The sequence below is a fragment of the Mustela nigripes genome, chromosome 11 (assembly GCF_022355385.1).
Source record: "Mustela nigripes isolate SB6536 chromosome 11, MUSNIG.SB6536, whole genome shotgun sequence".
NCBI lineage: Eukaryota > Metazoa > Chordata > Mammalia > Carnivora > Mustelidae > Mustela > Mustela nigripes.
Window position 1 is genome coordinate 4,904,320 of NC_081567.1, and position 10,567 is coordinate 4,914,886.

A 10,567-nucleotide genomic window follows, 5' to 3' on the forward strand; every position below is an offset into this window, starting at 1 on the left:
TGGTTTATTTTTAGGTGATAGCTCCCAAGTCACTCTTTTATGTATTGCCAAAATACTAATTTAAAACCTAGAATAGGGGTGCCTTAGTCATTAGGTTCTGCCTTCGGCTCAGGTCCTGATCCCAGGGTCTTGGGATTGAACCCCGAATCAGGCTACCTGCTTCTCCCTCTCCCACTCCCCCTGCTTGTGTTCCCTCTCTCGCTGTCTATGTCAAATAAATAAATAAAACCTTTAAATAAAATAAAATTAAAATAAAACCCAGAATAAACCATGCATTAGAGATACTGTATCTATTTTCCAGAGACCATTTTGTTTAGAATAAAGAGTTATACACAATTAGTTACATCGTGACAATGCTCCAAATCAAGAAGGTAAAGCTTGGGAGGCACTGGAAATAACCTTTCCAGTGGATGATATTAAGGAAAAGTTTTATGAAGGTGGTGACACTTGAAATGGGTCTTTGAGGAGGAAGTAGAATTTTTTTTTCTAGGCAAATAAAAGATAAGAAAAGGAAACCAGGATTTCAGGAGCAAACGCTATTTGGAAGCAAGTAAACTTGTCACCCTTAGAACTCTATTGTCCTTGGAAATATGTAAAAATGAACACTGATGATACTGTTGATAACAAGGAAAAAGTTCAGCATGTAACATGATTCAGCAGGCTTGGGGTTTCAAAGGAGAAGCTCTGAGAGATCTAACTGGCTGGTTGAGACTATAAGGAAAAATATCACTTCCTAGATTTATAATGGAAATCAATACCTGTCCAATTCATGAACATGAATGTATGCTACCCACACAATGATTAAACATGGCTCTGGAAGTTTCTCTCTCTGCCCCCCATCCCCCGCAAAAACCACACAAGATATTTCTACCAAAATGGAGAAAATTTATCTTCGTCTGTATACCTCAATTTGAAAAAAAGCGAAAATATGTGAGACCCGTTAAGAGCTTTCAGGTAAGTGGCTGATTAAAACATGAATATAAAAAAGTCAACTGAATGTGAATTTATTTAATGCCATAGAACTATACACTGGAAAATGGTTAAAATAATTCGTCTTATATATATTTTATCACACACCAATAAAGCCAATTGAGATCTATATGCTAACAATATCTAACTAGAAAAATAACAATAACAAGAATTAAAACAAAACACTAAGGAATAAAAAACAAATTTGAAAAATGTGCAGGGCCCAAAACTCATAACTAAGGGCCTAAAAAGGACTTTCTTTCTTTTTTTTTTTTTTTTAAGATTTTTCTGAATGAAGGATCATACTTCCCTTTTTTTTTTTAAGATTTTTTGTTTGTTTGTTTGACAGAGATAGATCACAAGTGGGGGGGGGGGGAGTAGGCTCCCCATCAAGCAGAGAGCCTGACATGGGGCTCGATCCCAGGACCCTGAGATCATGAGCTAGGCTGAAGCCAGAGGCTTAACCCACTGGGCCACCCAAGCACCCCTATACTTTGCTTTGTAAAGATTTTAAGTACACTATAACTGATCCCAAAGAAATTCTTTCCAGAACTCAATAAAATGCCTATAGTATGGAGATTAAAATAAGTTTACAAATGCAATGCAGTTAGTCCTGAAACGACTCCTGTGGCACTTAAGATGTTTGAATATTCCTGGGGCAATAAAGCCATTCGTTAATACTCTCCACGCTTAACCACACATAGCTCCTTTCTCTTGAAACAGTTCACCCTTTCATTGAGCAAATACCCACCTACCGTCTACTCTGAAAGTCAGGGAGAGAAGTGATGTGTTAGTGCCTGCCTTCAGTGAGCTTTTAGGATGTTTACATGAAGCGGTTGAGCCCTGAGAGCCAATTTTGCAGGAAGGAAGTGTGGGAGAAAACAATATAATGGGAGGGGGCAGATCCAAGGGAGGGGAAGTTCACAGTGGGCTCACTGAAACTGAACCCTGCAGACTGATAAGCAAAGCGGATCGCAAGTTGAAATTGGGAGGGTCCCCTTGGAGCTGGAGACGCACAGAAACAGAGATGGGGAGAGCAAGTCAAGAGAGGAAAGGAGAACTCGATGTGTAATTCACCTTGGTGAGTATCTGAAGGAAACTTGATCAGAACTGTATCAGAAAATTTTCTCAGCACAGGGCAGAACACACCAAAGGATGCCCAAGGAAGAGGCTACCTCAGTGCTCAGAGTTTCTCTGTTCTGAAGAGCAACAATCAATGTCTGATATTAGACTCAAGTCTTGACAGTTTTTAAGAATGTATTAGTGACTTTTTAAAAAAGATTTTATTTATTTGTTAGAGAGAGAGAGCATGAGCACAGGCAGGAAGACTGGTAGGCAGAGGTAGAGGGAGAAACAGGCTCCCCACCAAGCAAGGAGCCCGATGTGGGACTCAATCCCAGGACGCTGGGATCATGACCTGAGCCGAAGGCAGCCACTTAACCAACTGAGCCACCCAGGCATCCCTATATTAGTGATTGTTAACGGTTAGAGGTCATTATGGGCCAGACATTACTTGTAAAGATTTATACACGTTCTTGCAACAGTCTCAGGAGGTAGGCACTATAGGGCATTTCCATTTTATAGATGAGTTAACAGAGGCAAGAAGACGTTAACTAACCTGGGCAAGGTCATACCAGAACCCATATTCTTAAAGCTCTAAGTCAACACTGTCCTGGAGAACTGTCTGCAATGATGATAAAGTCCTACTGTGCTAACACAGTAGGCACAAGTCACAAGCAGCTGTCTCAGCCTTGAAATGTGGCATGGTATGCCTGAAGAACTAGGTTTCAAATCTAATTTAACTAATTTGCATTCAAACGTCCACATTGGGCTACTGTACTGGACACAAAGCTCTAAGTTATCCTGATTAGAGAATGTTCACTGTAGGATTGCTTATAATATTGAAAGAAACAAATGGGAGAAAGCCTAAGACAAACTATGAAATATACACAACTCGAATGAGGGATGTGGAGAAATCCGGTAAGAATTACAAAATCTGAACTTCAGGGATGAGGGTCGGGACAATATGTTTTTCATATGATACAGACCCACAATGTCTGGGATCCCTGATATTTTTCTGGTCTTCACCCAACTCTTGTAGGTCCTGAATAAGCAGTCTCTAGTAATATCATCTAATAAAAATATAATTTAGGGGCACCTGGGTGGCTCAGTGGGTTAAAGCCTCTGCCTTCGGCTCAGGTCATGATCTCAGGATCCTGAGATCAAGCCCCGCATCAGGCTCTCTGCTCAGCGGGGAGCCTGCTTCCCTCTCTCTGTAACTGTCTCTCTGCCTACTTGTGATCTCTATCAAGTAAAAAAAAAAAAATAATTTTTTTAAATAAATAAAAGAATCGCATGCCATGAGGTGTCTTATGGTCTTATCTTTGGCTTTTGTCACGTAGCATGCTTTCAAGATCTATCCACATTGTAGGCTAGATCGGTATTTTGTTCCCTTTTATGGGTAATATTATGGTACTATTTATCCATTCATTTGCTGAACAGAGCAGAACAGAGCAGCTATGAACATATATGTACAAGTTTTAGTTTGAATACCTGTTTTCAGTTCTTGGAGGTAGGTACATAGGAGTGGAATCGCTAGGTCATATGGTCAATGTATGTTTGACTTAGTTGAGAAACCACTGTGCTATTTTCCACAGTGACTGCACCATTTTGCCTTCCCATCTGCACTGTTGAGGATCCCAATTTCTTCACATCCTTGCCAACATCTACGATTTCCTGTTTCCTTTTCCTGGTGAGTGTGAAGTGATATCTCATTGTGGTTTTACGTTTCCCTGATGACTAATGGTTTCGGGCATCTTTTCACACGCTCGTCAGCCATTCATCTTTGGAGAAATGTCTATTCAACTAGTTTGCCAGTTTTTAAATTGGGTTTTTTGCCTTTTTATTGTTGAGTTGTAAGAGTTTTTTTTTATTTTTTTTAAATGATTTTATTTATTCATTTGGCAGAGAGAGAGCGATCACAAGTAGGCAGAGAGGCAGGCAGAGAGAGGGGGGGAAGCAGGTTCCCCACTGAGCAGAGAACCCAATTTGGGGCTTGATCCCAGGACCCTGAGACCATGACCTGAGCTGAAGGCAGAGGCTTAACCCACAGAGCCACCCAGGTGCCCTGTAAGAGTTCTTTATACTGGTTACTAGACTCTTACCAGGTATTTGATGGAGAAATATTCTCTCTCATGGGGGTTGTTGTTTTACTTTCTTGATAGTGTCCTTTAATGCACCAAAGTTTTTAATTTTAATGAGGCCCAATTTATTTTTCTTTTGTTGTGTTTCTGGTGTGGGTTTTTAATAAATTCTCTTTATAATATTAGGAAAGTTCCCTTCTATCACCAATCTGTTGCATGTTTTTATGACAGAGTATTAGTTTTGTCAGATGTTTTTTCTATATGAATTAAGATGACGAGGAGGTTGGGGGTTTTCCCCTTCTATTAATGTGGTGTATTGCACCAACGGATTTCCTGCTTGGTTGTTTTTTTTTTTTTAAGATTTTATTTATTTATTTGACAGAGATCACAGAGGCAGAGAGGAAGGCAGAGCAGCAGGCAGAGAGAGAGGAAGCAGGCTCCCCGCTGAGCAGAGAGCCTGATGCGGGGCTCAATCCCAGGACCCTGAGATCATGACCTGAGCTGAAGGCAGCGGCTTAAACTCACTGAGCCACCCTGGAGCCCCAGATTTCTTGCTTGTTGACCTACCCTTGCACTCCTGAGATAAATCCAATTTGTAATCATTGTAACATGCTCTGGTCTCAGTTGACTAGTCTTTTGTTGAGGATTTTTACATTTATATTCATAATAGAATAGTCTGCAGTTTTCTTGTGATGTTTTTGTCTGGCCTTAGTATCGAGATAATATTGGCATCACAGAGTGAAATAAAAAATGTTTCCTCCTTTTCTATTTTTTTTTTTCGGAAGAGTTTGAGAAGTATTGGTGATAATTCTTCCATAAATATTTTGTAGAATTCAACAGTGAAGGCATCTTGTCCTGGATTTTCTTTGTTGGGAGGTTTTGCGTTACTGATTCAATCTTCTAATTTGTTATACACATTAATGGAACATGATCTTCTCAGTTAATGTAGGAAAAGCCTTTGACAAAAAATCCAACACACTTACGTGATAAAAAACAAAATTCAGATTTTTTATTTCTTTTGGAGTCAGTTTTGTGAGTTTGTTTGTTTCTGGTATTCTGCTCATTTCATCTACATAATATAATTTATTGGTGTATAATTGTACAAAGTATTCCCATATAATCCCCCCCGTTTTTGTTTTTGTTTTTTTGTAACATCAGTGGTAAAGTCCCCATCTTCATTTCTATTCTATTTATGAGTTTTCTCTCCTTTTTTCTTAGTCACTCTAGTGAAAGTTTTGTCAATTTTATTAATCTTTTTACGTAACCAAATTTGGTTTTATTGGTTTTCTCTATTGTCCTATTCACTATTTCATTTATTTTTACTATAACCTTTGTCTTTTCCTCCCTTTGCTAACTTCGGACTTAGTTTGCTTTTCTTTTTCTAGATCCTTAAAGTGTAAACTAATTAACTTGAGACCTTCCTTTTTAAATATAGACATAATAGCTATAAATTTGTTTTCATTACATGTCGTAAGTTTTAATATTTTTTATTTATTCAAAATAATTTCTAATTTATTTTGTGACTTCATCTATGACCAGTTTGTTGTTTAAGAATGCATTGTTCAGGGGCGCCTGGGTGGCTCAGTAGGTTAAGCCACTGCCTTCGGCTCAGGTCATGATCTCAGGGTCCTGGGATCGAGTCCCACATCGGGCTCTCTGCTCAGCAGGGGGCCTGCTTCCCTTCCTCTCTCTCTGCCTGCCTCTCTGCCTACTTGTGATCTCTCTCTATCAAATGAATAAATAAAATCTTAAAAAAAAAAAAAGAAAGAAGAATGCATTGTTCAGGGGCTCCTGGGTGGCTCAGTCATTAGGCGTCTGTCTTCCGTGGTTGTGGTCCCAGCATCCTGGGATCAAGATGCATATCAGCTCAGCCAGGAGCCTGCATCTCCCTCTACAGCTCCCCTGTGCTTGTGTTCCCTTTTTTGCTACCTCTCCTCTGTCATAAATAAATACAATCTTTTAAAAAATGTATTGTTGGGGCACCTGGGTGGCTCAGTGGGTTAAGCCTGAGCCTTTGGCTCAAGTCATGATCTCAGGGTCCTGGGATCGAGCCCCGCATGGGGCTCTCTGCTCAGCGGGGAGCCTGCTTCCCCCTCTCTCTCTGCCTGCCTCTCTGTCAAATAAATAAATAAATAAAATCTTTTTTAAAAATGTATTATTTAGGGGTGCCTGGAGTGTTCAGTGGGTTAAACATCTGCCTGTGGCTCAGGTCATGATCTCAAAGTCCTGTGACTGAATCCCGTGTAGGGCTCCCCACTCACTGGAGAATCTGCTTCTCCCTCTACCCTTCCCTCCACTCATGCTCTTTCTTCTCGACCTCTCTCAAATAATTAAACAAAATCTTTAAAAAAGAGAGAATGTGTTGTTTACAAATAAAAAACATATACACACTAAAAAAAAAAAAAAGAAGAAGTTTGCCTGAGTGAAAAATGTGAGCCCAAGAGGCTCAGTCAATTAAGTGTCTGCCTTCAGCTCAGGTCAGGATCCCGGAATCCCAGGATCAGGCCCCACATTCAGGCTCCCTGCTCAGCAGGGCGTCGGCTTCTCCCTCTCACCCTATTCTCATGCTCTCTCTCAACTCTCTCTCAAATAAATAAATAAACCTTAAAAAAAGAATAAAGTCTACTTTATATGATATTACTATAACACTCCAACTCTTTTAGCTACTATTAGTATGAAATATCATTTTCCATTTTTTTTTAATTTCAAACTTTGTGTGTGATAGAGGTTGGGGTTTTGTCTTTTGTCTTTTTTTTTTAGTATTTTTTACATTTAAATCATAATTTTTAAAGATTTATTTATTTTTGAGAGAAAGGGACAGAGCATGCCCATATATGGGTGCAAATGGGAGAAGGAGAGGAGAGAGAGAATCTTCAAGCAGACTCCCTGCTGAGTATGGAGCCTAACATGGGGCTTTTTTTTTTAATGTTCCAACCTGTTTTATTTATTTATTTATTTACTTACTTACTTACTTACTTATTTATCAGAGAGAGAAAGAGAGAGAGAAAGCACAAGCAGGCAGAGTGTCAGGCAGAGGCAGAGAGAGAAGCAGGCTACCGGCCGAGCAAGGACCTGGAAGCAGGAGTCAATCCCAAGACCCTAGGATCGTGACCCGCGCCATAGGCAGTGCCTTAACCCTCTGAGCCACCCAGGTGTCCCCAGACACAGGGCTTGATCTCATCACCCATGAGATCACAACCTGAGCCCAAACAAAGAGCTGGATGCCCAACTGACAGAGGAGCCACGCAGGCACCCCTAGGGTTTTGTATTTTAATTCATTCTGCCAATCTCTTTTAATTGGAGAGTTTAACCCATTAAATTTAAAGTAAGTAAGAAGTAATCTCTGCAAGTTTTCTTTATCTCTTCTGGATGTTATATCTTTGTTGTTGCTCAATTCCTTCATTCCTGCCTTCTTTTGTAGTTAATTAATTACAGCGTCCTGTTCTGATCCCTTTCTCATTTCTTTATCTATCTATAGCTGTGCTTAGTTACTTTGAAGACTACAATGAACATCTTAAACTTGTAACACCTTGGTTTGAATTAACACTAGCTTAGTTTTAATAGTATTCAACAAATAGGTTCCTATATATTGCCATTCCTTACCCTTTACAGTGCTACTGTCACAGATTATATCTGTGTACATACTTTTCACATTAACATAGATTTATCTTGTTCTATGCATTTATCTCTTAAATCACACAGGAAAATGGATGAGTTACATATAATAACAATAATCATGGCTTTTATATATTTGCCTACATATATAGTTACCACTGTTCTTTATTTATCAGTGTTCTCTATTTCCTTGTATACCCTCAAGTTACTATCTAGTATCCTTTCATTTCAGTCTGTAGCAATTCCTTTAGCCTTTCTTGTAGAGAAGGATGACTAGTAACAAACTCTGTCAGCTTTTGTTTCTTTGGGAATGTCTTAATTTCTCCTTCATTTTTTAAAAAAGATTTTATTCATTTGAGAGAGAGCATGCTTTTTTTTTTTTTTCATTTGAGAGAGAGAGAGAGAGAGAGCAAGCGAGAGAGCACAAGTGAGGGGAAGGGCAGTGAAAGGGAGAAATAGATTCCACCTTGAGCAGAGAACCTGATGTGGGGCTGCATCCCAGGATTCCAGGATCCCAGGATCATGACCTGAACCAAAGGCAGATGCTTAACTGGCCAAGCCACCCAGACACCCCAATTTCTCCTTCATTCTTGAAAGATAGTTTTGCCAGGTATAGAATTTTTGATTGACAAGTGTCATTTTTCAGCACTTTAAATATGTCACCCTACTGTCCGCTGCCTCCCTGGCTTCTGATGAGAAATTTTTTGTTACTCTTACTGAAGATCCTTTGTATGTTACAAGTTGCTTCTTTCCTTGTTCTTAAGATTCTTTTTGTCCTTCTTGTCCTGTGTCTTGCTGTGTATCAATACAAAGTCATTCTACTTGAGTTCATAGAGTTTCTTGAATATGTATATTCATGTCTTTTATCAGATTTGGGCATTTTTCAATAATTTTTTTTTTTAAGTATACTTTCTGCCCCTTTCCACTCTCCTTTCTTCTACTGGGACTCTCATTTTGTATATGTTAGTCCACTTGATGGTGCTCCACAGGTTACTTTCTCTCTGTTCATTTTTCTTCATTGTTTTCTCTTTCTGCTTCTCAGATTGGAATATTTCATCAGAGCAGTTTTCATCATTTGCTGATTCTTTTGTCTGTTCAAATCTGCTGTTGGACACCTCTGCAAATGTTTTCATTTCAGCTCTTGTACATTTAAGCTCTAAAATTTTGATTTGCTTCCTTTTTTTTTTAATGTCTGTCTCCTTATTGAGATTTCCTATTTGTTAAGACATCATCCTTCTGGTTTTATTCAGCTTTTTTTTTTAAAAAAAAGATTTTATTTATTTATTTGAGAGAGTGTGAGCAAGAGAGAGAGGGAGGGAGGGAAAGCAGCAGCCAAGGGAGGGGCAGAGAAGATGACTCCCAGCTTAGCTGGGAGCCTGGTGTGGGACTCAGTCCCAGGACTCTGGGGTCATGACCTGAGCCGAAGGAAGATGCTTAACTGACTGAGTCACCCAGGCCCCCAGCTTTTTTTGATGGTTTCCTTTAGTTCTTGGAGTGTAGTTAAGACAATTGCTTTAATGTCTGCATTTTCTCAGGGATAGTTTCTGTTTGTGATATTTTGATTTATTATTTAAAAAATATTTAGTTTCCATCCCCATTCCTGGCAGAGGGCTCCTAAAATACTTGTAAATTCCTAAGTGATAAGAGCAGTAGGAGCATCTTTTTTTTTTTTTTTTAAGATTTTACTTATTTATTTGACAGAGATCACAAGTAGGCAGAGAGGCAGGAAGAGAGAGGGGGGAAGTAGGCTCCCTGCTGAGCAGAGGAGTTGACTCTGGGTGGAGTTCTGGAGAGCTCCTGGATGGGAGGTGACCATCTGAAAAAGTAACCTTGGGAAGAGGCTGGAAGTGGAGTTAATAATGGATCATGACTATATGAGGAAGGCTTATATGAGGAACCTTCCATAAAATCCCAGCAGCTCAGAGAGCTTCCAGGTTGGTGAACACATTTAAGTACATTTAAGTACCAGGAGAGTGATGCACCCCAACACCATGGGTACAGATGTTCTTGTGCTCTGCACCTTCTCAGACTTTGCTATATGCATTTCTTCATCTGGCTGCTCATCTGTATCCCTTATCATATCCTTTAATAAACTGATAAGTGTAAGTGAGTGTTTCCCTGAGTTCTGTGAGCTGTTTTAACAAATAAGTGAATCCAAGGTGGGGCGAAGTCACAAAAACCTCTGATTCATAGTCAAGGTGGGCAGAAGTCTTGGGTAACCTGGAGACCTACTAATTGCCATTGGTATCTCAAGTGGGGGGTAGCACCTGGGTGGCTCAGTCAGTTAAGCATCTCACCATCTTTGCTTGAGTCATGAACCCAGGGTCCTTGGATCTGACCCCATGTCAGGCTCCCTGCTCAGTGGGGAGCTTTCTTCTCCCTCTCCCTTTGTTCCCACCCCTGGCTTGTGTGCTCTCTTATCTCAAATGGATGAATGAAATCTTAAAAAAAAAATGAAGTGGGGAAGGGCAGTCTCATGAGAGTGAGCCCTTACTTGTGAGATCTAACACTACTGATAGTGTCAGAATTGAGTTAAACTGTGGGATGCTGAGGTAGTGTTGCAGAATTGCTAGGCATGGGAATAAATTCCACACATATAGGGTCAGAAGTGTTGTGAGTGTGGTCATTGTGTGAGAATAAAGGAGAAACATAGTAAAGTAGTAGTGTAGATTTTGCCCTATTCACTGTTCATTTTTTGGTCCATTTTTTGGTCCATACTGTCTTGTCTCTGCACACTTCATACTTTTTCACTAATAACTGGATGGATATTTTGAGTATTGTTAAGAAAAAAGAAAGAAAGAAAGAAAGAAAGAAAGAAAGAAAGAAAGAAAGAAAGAAAG